Below are 14,546 nucleotides of genomic sequence, written 5' to 3' on the forward strand. Positions count from 1 at the left end.
AAATATGTACGAAGAAAATTATCAAATATTAGTTGCTTACAAGTGTTTAAACATTAAAATCCACGAAAAAGGAAGCAAAATCAATTAAGGAATTATATAAAAAACTTAATTTGAAATTTGTAGAATTTTAATGTTATTTGTGGATAGAAATTATAAGAATTGATGTTCAGTGTAATAAAAGACTTAGATGTTAATTTCTGTTGGATAATATTTTTATGTTGGGGGAGGGCAAACAAATATATTTTTGGCTATTTTAAAACTGCAGTAACGGTAGCGCCCCCAAACCCCCCCCCCCCCCCAAAAAAAAAAAAAAAAAAAAAAAAAAAAAAAACAAGAAGAAAAAAACAAGAAACAAACAAAAAAAACAAAACAAACCAAAACAAAAATAAAACAAAACAAAAACAAACCACACAAATTGTAACAGTGAAAACGAAAGAGAGCGTGACCTATTTTTTTTTTTTTTTTTTAGTTGGCCAAATAGGAGAAAAGTACAAAATTTGAGAATCGGCACGGTAGCCTATTAATCGATTTCGCAAAATTTCTAATGAGCAGTATATTTCAGAATCAAGCGGGTTATTTTCAATTGTAAAAGCAGATAATCGTGATTCATTTTTTTAAAGAGGGAAAGAATTAGATAATAGGGAGAAGATTAAAACAAATCAGAAAGAAGAAAACATCTCAAATGTTAACAGTAAGAGTAAAAACGATATTTATTGGATGTTACGGGCCAAAGTGGAATTTCTCACCGTTAATTGGTATGATAGAGGTGCACGAACCTTGCTTTTTAATACCAAAGCTTTGTCTGTGCCAAGATGTGGCTGGTCAATAAGTGCAAAATCCTTTTGCTTGATCTAACACTTGAATTTAGATTCAAAGCTTAATGAATTAGGATCCTGCAAGTATTTAACAGCTATGTTGTATGTTCCTTTTGTGAAGCAATGAGTATGGTTGTTGTTTTCATATTTTTCACTGCAAAATTTCTTTGAACTCTACTTCGGCGTCTATTTTGCTGCGTCTATCATATTCAAATAAATACCGCCAAGAAACTTGAAATACCGTTATTTATCTAATAAACTAGATCGTCCCATTCCGGAATCGGACGGCCTGAATCGGAATAACGTGGAATCTCGCGTTATTCCAATTTAGGTTACAGACCACCAATTCAACCAATGAGCATTTGGAACGTACGCAAAAATAGTCCTACGCAGAAATTACCCCTGTTCCTCATAGTGCTGTGAAAAAAGTTCTCATCTTATTTTAAAAATTTAAAGAGTTTCTGAAAGGAAAAACATTTCTGTACATTTTATAGGTGCATTTTGCTTCTTGTGATGTGAAGCCTAATCTCCATAATGATTTTTAAATATACCCCTATCTTGTGAAAACACTGGGATTTCCCATGCTATTTATAGACCCTTCACTTCCGGTGACCAGTACTGCACTGCAAGTCTGCTAACCCCACATGCCATTCTGAGGATTGTGAGCTGACATATGTAGAATCATGCTGATATATAGTCATCTGCAGGTTAAAGTTAAGGTAAAGTCCAGAGAAGCCATTGAATATTGTGAAATTAGCATAGAAGCCTATGGGAAGTGGAATTAGTGGTTTTTAGCCTTAAGATGAAGCCATGGCAAAATGAAAAGTTTCTTGAAATAGCTTTAAACTACTTGAAGATCTTGTTAACTTTGCCATGAGAGGAATACACTACAAAAATCCTTCAAAATATGCATTTTTTTAAGTTATAGGTCCAAATTATGGAAAATTGGTCTTTTTGGCTGATTTTTATGTCCTATCTTGTAAAAAGTGTAGAAATTTTAGTAAAAATATCAAATATTAAACTTTGAGGGCTATATTTACCTAAATATGGTAGTAATAAGCACTTGAAATCAAGTTTTGTGTAGATTTGAGCAAAAATTAGGTTAGAAATGAGGAAAAACTCACTTTCATTACTGCGGTTAAGGCCACATAAGCATTCCCCTATGGCAACATGGAAAATCCATTATTGAGCACTTTTTTTGCTTTAGGTGCCCTTTACTGGTCATGTTTTAATGTGAAAACACTGTATTTACAAATTTAAAGCCAAATATATCACCTTTTGTGAAAATTTAAAGATTTAGGATGTTTGACATGTGATCAAGAAAAAGGGGGAGGCATGTCAGAAATAAATTTTTAAAAATAGACCAATTTCTCAGAAAATGATTACTTTTAAAACTATTTCTTCATTAATATTGTTAAAAAACAAGTTGTGATTGATATTTTTTATTTGAAAAGTCAGAAAAAGTTCTTTGCAAATATTTAATGCATTTCAGTATGGTAGAATATTTTCACTTTTTTTGCTCGCACAACTTGGTTACCCTATATTTAAAAATCAAATATTTAAAAAAGTGCTTGTCACATTTCACTGAAACTTTGCAAATGCATTCAGTATGTGTGTAGGAAGATACCTGTATAGTTATTTATTTTTTCTAAGACAAAAAGTGACTCTTTAGGTTACAGACCACCAATTCAACCAATGAGCATTTGGAACGTACGCAAAAATAGTCCTACGCAGAAATTACCCCTGTTCCTCATAGTGCTGTGAAAAAAGTTCTCATCTTATTTTAAAAATTTAAAGAGTTTCTGAAAGGAAAAACATTTCTGTACATTTTATAGGTGCATTTTGCTTCTTGTGATGTGAAGCCTAATCTCCATAATGATTTTTAAATATACCCCTATCTTGTGAAAACACTGGGATTTCCCATGCTATTTATAGACCCTTCACTTCCGGTGACCAGTACTGCACTGCAAGTCTGCTAACCCCACATGCCATTCTGAGGATTGTGAGCTGACATATGTAGAATCATGCTGATATATAGTCATCTGCAGGTTAAAGTTAAGGTAAAGTCCAGAGAAGCCATTGAATATTGTGAAATTAGCATAGAAGCCTATGGGAAGTGGAATTAGTGGTTTTTAGCCTTAAGATGAAGCCATGGCAAAATGAAAAGTTTCTTGAAATAGCTTTAAACTACTTGAAGATCTTGTTAACTTTGCCATGAGAGGAATACACTACAAAAATCCTTCAAAATATGCATTTTTTTAAGTTATAGGTCCAAATTATGGAAAATTGGTCTTTTTGGCTGATTTTTATGTCCTATCTTGTAAAAAGTGTAGAAATTTTAGTAAAAATATCAAATATTAAACTTTGAGGGCTATATTTACCTAAATATGGTAGTAATAAGCACTTGAAATCAAGTTTTGTGTAGATTTGAGCAAAAATTAGGTTAGAAATGAGGAAAAACTCACTTTCATTACTGCGGTTAAGGCCACATAAGCATTCCCCTATGGCAACATGGAAAATCCATTATTGAGCACTTTTTTTGCTTTAGGTGCCCTTTACTGGTCATGTTTTAATGTGAAAACACTGTATTTACAAATTTAAAGCCAAATATATCACCTTTTGTGAAAATTTAAAGATTTAGGATGTTTGACATGTGATCAAGAAAAAGGGGGAGGCATGTCAGAAATAAATTTTTAAAAATAGACCAATTTCTCAGAAAATGATTACTTTTAAAACTATTTCTTCATTAATATTGTTAAAAAACAAGTTGTGATTGATATTTTTTATTTGAAAAGTCAGAAAAAGTTCTTTGCAAATATTTAATGCATTTCAGTATGGTAGAATATTTTCACTTTTTTTGCTCGCACAACTTGGTTACCCTATATTTAAAAATCAAATATTTAAAAAAGTGCTTGTCACATTTCACTGAAACTTTGCAAATGCATTCAGTATGTGTGTAGGAAGATACCTGTATAGTTATTTATTTTTTCTAAGACAAAAAGTGACTCTTTAGGTTACAGACCACCAATTCAACCAATGAGCATTTGGAACGTACGCAAAAATAGTCCTACGCAGAAATTACCCCTGTTCCTCATAGTGCTGTGAAAAAAGTTCTCATCTTATTTTAAAAATTTAAAGAGTTTCTGAAAGGAAAAACATTTCTGTACATTTTATAGGTGCATTTTGCTTCTTGTGATGTGAAGCCTAATCTCCATAATGATTTTTAAATATACCCCTATCTTGTGAAAACACTGGGATTTCCCATGCTATTTATAGACCCTTCACTTCCGGTGACCAGTACTGCACTGCAAGTCTGCTAACCCCACATGCCATTCTGAGGATTGTGAGCTGACATATGTAGAATCATGCTGATATATAGTCATCTGCAGGTTAAAGTTAAGGTAAAGTCCAGAGAAGCCATTGAATATTGTGAAATTAGCATAGAAGCCTATGGGAAGTGGAATTAGTGGTTTTTAGCCTTAAGATGAAGCCATGGCAAAATGAAAAGTTTCTTGAAATAGCTTTAAACTACTTGAAGATCTTGTTAACTTTGCCATGAGAGGAATACACTACAAAAATCCTTCAAAATATGCATTTTTTTAAGTTATAGGTCCAAATTATGGAAAATTGGTCTTTTTGGCTGATTTTTATGTCCTATCTTGTAAAAAGTGTAGAAATTTTAGTAAAAATATCAAATATTAAACTTTGAGGGCTATATTTACCTAAATATGGTAGTAATAAGCACTTGAAATCAAGTTTTGTGTAGATTTGAGCAAAAATTAGGTTAGAAATGAGGAAAAACTCACTTTCATTACTGCGGTTAAGGCCACATAAGCATTCCCCTATGGCAACATGGAAAATCCATTATTGAGCACTTTTTTTGCTTTAGGTGCCCTTTACTGGTCATGTTTTAATGTGAAAACACTGTATTTACAAATTTAAAGCCAAATATATCACCTTTTGTGAAAATTTAAAGATTTAGGATGTTTGACATGTGATCAAGAAAAAGGGGGAGGCATGTCAGAAATAAATTTTTAAAAATAGACCAATTTCTCAGAAAATGATTACTTTTAAAACTATTTCTTCATTAATATTGTTAAAAAACAAGTTGTGATTGATATTTTTTATTTGAAAAGTCAGAAAAAGTTCTTTGCAAATATTTAATGCATTTCAGTATGGTAGAATATTTTCACTTTTTTTGCTCGCACAACTTGGTTACCCTATATTTAAAAATCAAATATTTAAAAAAGTGCTTGTCACATTTCACTGAAACTTTGCAAATGCATTCAGTATGTGTGTAGGAAGATACCTGTATAGTTATTTATTTTTTCTAAGACAAAAAGTGACTCTTTAGGTTACAGACCACCAATTCAACCAATGAGCATTTGGAACGTACGCAAAAATAGTCCTACGCAGAAATTACCCCTGTTCCTCATAGTGCTGTGAAAAAAGTTCTCATCTTATTTTAAAAATTTAAAGAGTTTCTGAAAGGAAAAACATTTCTGTACATTTTATAGGTGCATTTTGCTTCTTGTGATGTGAAGCCTAATCTCCATAATGATTTTTAAATATACCCCTATCTTGTGAAAACACTGGGATTTCCCATGCTATTTATAGACCCTTCACTTCCGGTGACCAGTACTGCACTGCAAGTCTGCTAACCCCACATGCCATTCTGAGGATTGTGAGCTGACATATGTAGAATCATGCTGATATATAGTCATCTGCAGGTTAAAGTTAAGGTAAAGTCCAGAGAAGCCATTGAATATTGTGAAATTAGCATAGAAGCCTATGGGAAGTGGAATTAGTGGTTTTTAGCCTTAAGATGAAGCCATGGCAAAATGAAAAGTTTCTTGAAATAGCTTTAAACTACTTGAAGATCTTGTTAACTTTGCCATGAGAGGAATACACTACAAAAATCCTTCAAAATATGCATTTTTTTAAGTTATAGGTCCAAATTATGGAAAATTGGTCTTTTTGGCTGATTTTTATGTCCTATCTTGTAAAAAGTGTAGAAATTTTAGTAAAAATATCAAATATTAAACTTTGAGGGCTATATTTACCTAAATATGGTAGTAATAAGCACTTGAAATCAAGTTTTGTGTAGATTTGAGCAAAAATTAGGTTAGAAATGAGGAAAAACTCACTTTCATTACTGCGGTTAAGGCCACATAAGCATTCCCCTATGGCAACATGGAAAATCCATTATTGAGCACTTTTTTTGCTTTAGGTGCCCTTTACTGGTCATGTTTTAATGTGAAAACACTGTATTTACAAATTTAAAGCCAAATATATCACCTTTTGTGAAAATTTAAAGATTTAGGATGTTTGACATGTGATCAAGAAAAAGGGGGAGGCATGTCAGAAATAAATTTTTAAAAATAGACCAATTTCTCAGAAAATGATTACTTTTAAAACTATTTCTTCATTAATATTGTTAAAAAACAAGTTGTGATTGATATTTTTTATTTGAAAAGTCAGAAAAAGTTCTTTGCAAATATTTAATGCATTTCAGTATGGTAGAATATTTTCACTTTTTTTGCTCGCACAACTTGGTTACCCTATATTTAAAAATCAAATATTTAAAAAAGTGCTTGTCACATTTCACTGAAACTTTGCAAATGCATTCAGTATGTGTGTAGGAAGATACCTGTATAGTTATTTATTTTTTCTAAGACAAAAAGTGACTCTTTAGGTTACAGACCACCAATTCAACCAATGAGCATTTGGAACGTACGCAAAAATAGTCCTACGCAGAAATTACCCCTGTTCCTCATAGTGCTGTGAAAAAAGTTCTCATCTTATTTTAAAAATTTAAAGAGTTTCTGAAAGGAAAAACATTTCTGTACATTTTATAGGTGCATTTTGCTTCTTGTGATGTGAAGCCTAATCTCCATAATGATTTTTAAATATACCCCTATCTTGTGAAAACACTGGGATTTCCCATGCTATTTATAGACCCTTCACTTCCGGTGACCAGTACTGCACTGCAAGTCTGCTAACCCCACATGCCATTCTGAGGATTGTGAGCTGACATATGTAGAATCATGCTGATATATAGTCATCTGCAGGTTAAAGTTAAGGTAAAGTCCAGAGAAGCCATTGAATATTGTGAAATTAGCATAGAAGCCTATGGGAAGTGGAATTAGTGGTTTTTAGCCTTAAGATGAAGCCATGGCAAAATGAAAAGTTTCTTGAAATAGCTTTAAACTACTTGAAGATCTTGTTAACTTTGCCATGAGAGGAATACACTACAAAAATCCTTCAAAATATGCATTTTTTTAAGTTATAGGTCCAAATTATGGAAAATTGGTCTTTTTGGCTGATTTTTATGTCCTATCTTGTAAAAAGTGTAGAAATTTTAGTAAAAATATCAAATATTAAACTTTGAGGGCTATATTTACCTAAATATGGTAGTAATAAGCACTTGAAATCAAGTTTTGTGTAGATTTGAGCAAAAATTAGGTTAGAAATGAGGAAAAACTCACTTTCATTACTGCGGTTAAGGCCACATAAGCATTCCCCTATGGCAACATGGAAAATCCATTATTGAGCACTTTTTTTGCTTTAGGTGCCCTTTACTGGTCATGTTTTAATGTGAAAACACTGTATTTACAAATTTAAAGCCAAATATATCACCTTTTGTGAAAATTTAAAGATTTAGGATGTTTGACATGTGATCAAGAAAAAGGGGGAGGCATGTCAGAAATAAATTTTTAAAAATAGACCAATTTCTCAGAAAATGATTACTTTTAAAACTATTTCTTCATTAATATTGTTAAAAAACAAGTTGTGATTGATATTTTTTATTTGAAAAGTCAGAAAAAGTTCTTTGCAAATATTTAATGCATTTCAGTATGGTAGAATATTTTCACTTTTTTTGCTCGCACAACTTGGTTACCCTATATTTAAAAATCAAATATTTAAAAAAGTGCTTGTCACATTTCACTGAAACTTTGCAAATGCATTCAGTATGTGTGTAGGAAGATACCTGTATAGTTATTTATTTTTTCTAAGACAAAAAGTGACTCTTTAGGTTACAGACCACCAATTCAACCAATGAGCATTTGGAACGTACGCAAAAATAGTCCTACGCAGAAATTACCCCTGTTCCTCATAGTGCTGTGAAAAAAGTTCTCATCTTATTTTAAAAATTTAAAGAGTTTCTGAAAGGAAAAACATTTCTGTACATTTTATAGGTGCATTTTGCTTCTTGTGATGTGAAGCCTAATCTCCATAATGATTTTTAAATATACCCCTATCTTGTGAAAACACTGGGATTTCCCATGCTATTTATAGACCCTTCACTTCCGGTGACCAGTACTGCACTGCAAGTCTGCTAACCCCACATGCCATTCTGAGGATTGTGAGCTGACATATGTAGAATCATGCTGATATATAGTCATCTGCAGGTTAAAGTTAAGGTAAAGTCCAGAGAAGCCATTGAATATTGTGAAATTAGCATAGAAGCCTATGGGAAGTGGAATTAGTGGTTTTTAGCCTTAAGATGAAGCCATGGCAAAATGAAAAGTTTCTTGAAATAGCTTTAAACTACTTGAAGATCTTGTTAACTTTGCCATGAGAGGAATACACTACAAAAATCCTTCAAAATATGCATTTTTTTAAGTTATAGGTCCAAATTATGGAAAATTGGTCTTTTTGGCTGATTTTTATGTCCTATCTTGTAAAAAGTGTAGAAATTTTAGTAAAAATATCAAATATTAAACTTTGAGGGCTATATTTACCTAAATATGGTAGTAATAAGCACTTGAAATCAAGTTTTGTGTAGATTTGAGCAAAAATTAGGTTAGAAATGAGGAAAAACTCACTTTCATTACTGCGGTTAAGGCCACATAAGCATTCCCCTATGGCAACATGGAAAATCCATTATTGAGCACTTTTTTTGCTTTAGGTGCCCTTTACTGGTCATGTTTTAATGTGAAAACACTGTATTTACAAATTTAAAGCCAAATATATCACCTTTTGTGAAAATTTAAAGATTTAGGATGTTTGACATGTGATCAAGAAAAAGGGGGAGGCATGTCAGAAATAAATTTTTAAAAATAGACCAATTTCTCAGAAAATGATTACTTTTAAAACTATTTCTTCATTAATATTGTTAAAAAACAAGTTGTGATTGATATTTTTTATTTGAAAAGTCAGAAAAAGTTCTTTGCAAATATTTAATGCATTTCAGTATGGTAGAATATTTTCACTTTTTTTGCTCGCACAACTTGGTTACCCTATATTTAAAAATCAAATATTTAAAAAAGTGCTTGTCACATTTCACTGAAACTTTGCAAATGCATTCAGTATGTGTGTAGGAAGATACCTGTATAGTTATTTATTTTTTCTAAGACAAAAAGTGACTCTTTAGGTTACAGACCACCAATTCAACCAATGAGCATTTGGAACGTACGCAAAAATAGTCCTACGCAGAAATTACCCCTGTTCCTCATAGTGCTGTGAAAAAAGTTCTCATCTTATTTTAAAAATTTAAAGAGTTTCTGAAAGGAAAAACATTTCTGTACATTTTATAGGTGCATTTTGCTTCTTGTGATGTGAAGCCTAATCTCCATAATGATTTTTAAATATACCCCTATCTTGTGAAAACACTGGGATTTCCCATGCTATTTATAGACCCTTCACTTCCGGTGACCAGTACTGCACTGCAAGTCTGCTAACCCCACATGCCATTCTGAGGATTGTGAGCTGACATATGTAGAATCATGCTGATATATAGTCATCTGCAGGTTAAAGTTAAGGTAAAGTCCAGAGAAGCCATTGAATATTGTGAAATTAGCATAGAAGCCTATGGGAAGTGGAATTAGTGGTTTTTAGCCTTAAGATGAAGCCATGGCAAAATGAAAAGTTTCTTGAAATAGCTTTAAACTACTTGAAGATCTTGTTAACTTTGCCATGAGAGGAATACACTACAAAAATCCTTCAAAATATGCATTTTTTTAAGTTATAGGTCCAAATTATGGAAAATTGGTCTTTTTGGCTGATTTTTATGTCCTATCTTGTAAAAAGTGTAGAAATTTTAGTAAAAATATCAAATATTAAACTTTGAGGGCTATATTTACCTAAATATGGTAGTAATAAGCACTTGAAATCAAGTTTTGTGTAGATTTGAGCAAAAATTAGGTTAGAAATGAGGAAAAACTCACTTTCATTACTGCGGTTAAGGCCACATAAGCATTCCCCTATGGCAACATGGAAAATCCATTATTGAGCACTTTTTTTGCTTTAGGTGCCCTTTACTGGTCATGTTTTAATGTGAAAACACTGTATTTACAAATTTAAAGCCAAATATATCACCTTTTGTGAAAATTTAAAGATTTAGGATGTTTGACATGTGATCAAGAAAAAGGGGGAGGCATGTCAGAAATAAATTTTTAAAAATAGACCAATTTCTCAGAAAATGATTACTTTTAAAACTATTTCTTCATTAATATTGTTAAAAAACAAGTTGTGATTGATATTTTTTATTTGAAAAGTCAGAAAAAGTTCTTTGCAAATATTTAATGCATTTCAGTATGGTAGAATATTTTCACTTTTTTTGCTCGCACAACTTGGTTACCCTATATTTAAAAATCAAATATTTAAAAAAGTGCTTGTCACATTTCACTGAAACTTTGCAAATGCATTCAGTATGTGTGTAGGAAGATACCTGTATAGTTATTTATTTTTTCTAAGACAAAAAGTGACTCTTTAGGTTACAGACCACCAATTCAACCAATGAGCATTTGGAACGTACGCAAAAATAGTCCTACGCAGAAATTACCCCTGTTCCTCATAGTGCTGTGAAAAAAGTTCTCATCTTATTTTAAAAATTTAAAGAGTTTCTGAAAGGAAAAACATTTCTGTACATTTTATAGGTGCATTTTGCTTCTTGTGATGTGAAGCCTAATCTCCATAATGATTTTTAAATATACCCCTATCTTGTGAAAACACTGGGATTTCCCATGCTATTTATAGACCCTTCACTTCCGGTGACCAGTACTGCACTGCAAGTCTGCTAACCCCACATGCCATTCTGAGGATTGTGAGCTGACATATGTAGAATCATGCTGATATATAGTCATCTGCAGGTTAAAGTTAAGGTAAAGTCCAGAGAAGCCATTGAATATTGTGAAATTAGCATAGAAGCCTATGGGAAGTGGAATTAGTGGTTTTTAGCCTTAAGATGAAGCCATGGCAAAATGAAAAGTTTCTTGAAATAGCTTTAAACTACTTGAAGATCTTGTTAACTTTGCCATGAGAGGAATACACTACAAAAATCCTTCAAAATATGCATTTTTTTAAGTTATAGGTCCAAATTATGGAAAATTGGTCTTTTTGGCTGATTTTTATGTCCTATCTTGTAAAAAGTGTAGAAATTTTAGTAAAAATATCAAATATTAAACTTTGAGGGCTATATTTACCTAAATATGGTAGTAATAAGCACTTGAAATCAAGTTTTGTGTAGATTTGAGCAAAAATTAGGTTAGAAATGAGGAAAAACTCACTTTCATTACTGCGGTTAAGGCCACATAAGCATTCCCCTATGGCAACATGGAAAATCCATTATTGAGCACTTTTTTTGCTTTAGGTGCCCTTTACTGGTCATGTTTTAATGTGAAAACACTGTATTTACAAATTTAAAGCCAAATATATCACCTTTTGTGAAAATTTAAAGATTTAGGATGTTTGACATGTGATCAAGAAAAAGGGGGAGGCATGTCAGAAATAAATTTTTAAAAATAGACCAATTTCTCAGAAAATGATTACTTTTAAAACTATTTCTTCATTAATATTGTTAAAAAACAAGTTGTGATTGATATTTTTTATTTGAAAAGTCAGAAAAAGTTCTTTGCAAATATTTAATGCATTTCAGTATGGTAGAATATTTTCACTTTTTTTGCTCGCACAACTTGGTTACCCTATATTTAAAAATCAAATATTTAAAAAAGTGCTTGTCACATTTCACTGAAACTTTGCAAATGCATTCAGTATGTGTGTAGGAAGATACCTGTATAGTTATTTATTTTTTCTAAGACAAAAAGTGACTCTTTAGGTTACAGACCACCAATTCAACCAATGAGCATTTGGAACGTACGCAAAAATAGTCCTACGCAGAAATTACCCCTGTTCCTCATAGTGCTGTGAAAAAAGTTCTCATCTTATTTTAAAAATTTAAAGAGTTTCTGAAAGGAAAAACATTTCTGTACATTTTATAGGTGCATTTTGCTTCTTGTGATGTGAAGCCTAATCTCCATAATGATTTTTAAATATACCCCTATCTTGTGAAAACACTGGGATTTCCCATGCTATTTATAGACCCTTCACTTCCGGTGACCAGTACTGCACTGCAAGTCTGCTAACCCCACATGCCATTCTGAGGATTGTGAGCTGACATATGTAGAATCATGCTGATATATAGTCATCTGCAGGTTAAAGTTAAGGTAAAGTCCAGAGAAGCCATTGAATATTGTGAAATTAGCATAGAAGCCTATGGGAAGTGGAATTAGTGGTTTTTAGCCTTAAGATGAAGCCATGGCAAAATGAAAAGTTTCTTGAAATAGCTTTAAACTACTTGAAGATCTTGTTAACTTTGCCATGAGAGGAATACACTACAAAAATCCTTCAAAATATGCATTTTTTTAAGTTATAGGTCCAAATTATGGAAAATTGGTCTTTTTGGCTGATTTTTATGTCCTATCTTGTAAAAAGTGTAGAAATTTTAGTAAAAATATCAAATATTAAACTTTGAGGGCTATATTTACCTAAATATGGTAGTAATAAGCACTTGAAATCAAGTTTTGTGTAGATTTGAGCAAAAATTAGGTTAGAAATGAGGAAAAACTCACTTTCATTACTGCGGTTAAGGCCACATAAGCATTCCCCTATGGCAACATGGAAAATCCATTATTGAGCACTTTTTTTGCTTTAGGTGCCCTTTACTGGTCATGTTTTAATGTGAAAACACTGTATTTACAAATTTAAAGCCAAATATATCACCTTTTGTGAAAATTTAAAGATTTAGGATGTTTGACATGTGATCAAGAAAAAGGGGGAGGCATGTCAGAAATAAATTTTTAAAAATAGACCAATTTCTCAGAAAATGATTACTTTTAAAACTATTTCTTCATTAATATTGTTAAAAAACAAGTTGTGATTGATATTTTTTATTTGAAAAGTCAGAAAAAGTTCTTTGCAAATATTTAATGCATTTCAGTATGGTAGAATATTTTCACTTTTTTTGCTCGCACAACTTGGTTACCCTATATTTAAAAATCAAATATTTAAAAAAGTGCTTGTCACATTTCACTGAAACTTTGCAAATGCATTCAGTATGTGTGTAGGAAGATACCTGTATAGTTATTTATTTTTTCTAAGACAAAAAGTGACTCTTTAGGTTACAGACCACCAATTCAACCAATGAGCATTTGGAACGTACGCAAAAATAGTCCTACGCAGAAATTACCCCTGTTCCTCATAGTGCTGTGAAAAAAGTTCTCATCTTATTTTAAAAATTTAAAGAGTTTCTGAAAGGAAAAACATTTCTGTACATTTTATAGGTGCATTTTGCTTCTTGTGATGTGAAGCCTAATCTCCATAATGATTTTTAAATATACCCCTATCTTGTGAAAACACTGGGATTTCCCATGCTATTTATAGACCCTTCACTTCCGGTGACCAGTACTGCACTGCAAGTCTGCTAACCCCACATGCCATTCTGAGGATTGTGAGCTGACATATGTAGAATCATGCTGATATATAGTCATCTGCAGGTTAAAGTTAAGGTAAAGTCCAGAGAAGCCATTGAATATTGTGAAATTAGCATAGAAGCCTATGGGAAGTGGAATTAGTGGTTTTTAGCCTTTAGGACGCGCCCATTCCGGAATGGGAAAATTCCGATTTCGGCCGTAACATTTTGATTCTTTGTTACGCTGATATCTAAAGTAATCTGGTTCCGTCGCCAATATCATAAGCGGCCCTAGAATAGTTGTATTTGAAAGAAACTTGTGGAACGAATATATTACCCGGGCTTCCCGGTTAATATCTAAAGCGGCTAGTATATCATAATTCAAGCATTTGCAGGAAAAAGCCCGAAAACGACTTTCATTTTTTTTCAAGGAATTAAGGGGTACACAACACCTAAGGGACATTACACTGTAATAATCTGCAAAATAAAATATTTTGTGATAGATTGTTTAATTACTTCGAAAGTTTAGGATTATTATATGAGGAACAAGCTGGTTTTAGAAAAGGGTATAGCACTGTAGATTATATATTCAATCTTAAATGTTTAACAGATTTATATTTATTCTGAAGGAAAAATTTGTATTGTGCTTTTATTGATTATCGTAAAGCTTTCGACTCTATAAATAGAATTACGTTATGGCAAAAATTACTACGTACATCTATTGATGGAAAAATACTAATTATTATTCAAAACTTGTATAAGAATGCCAAATGTTGTGTTAGAGAAGATTCTATTTGTTCAGATTTTTTTTACTTCAAATATTGCAGTTAGACAAGCAGAAAATTTGTCACCCCTTTTGTTTTCTATATTTCTTAATGATTTGATTAATTTTCTGTCACATTCTTTCAATGGTCTCATTGATATTAGTAATATTGTACATTTGGTGTTTGACGATTCAGAAATTCAGGTATATTTTAAGTTATATTTATATGTTAATGACACTATTAATAGCCGAATCTGCAGAAGAACTACAATCTTCC

Source organism: Perna viridis, chromosome 10, assembly GCF_037379345.1.
Source record: "Perna viridis isolate PV_CMFRI_1.1 ecotype Kerala chromosome 10, ASM3737934v1, whole genome shotgun sequence".
NCBI classification, from domain to species: Eukaryota; Metazoa; Mollusca; class Bivalvia; order Mytilida; family Mytilidae; genus Perna; species Perna viridis.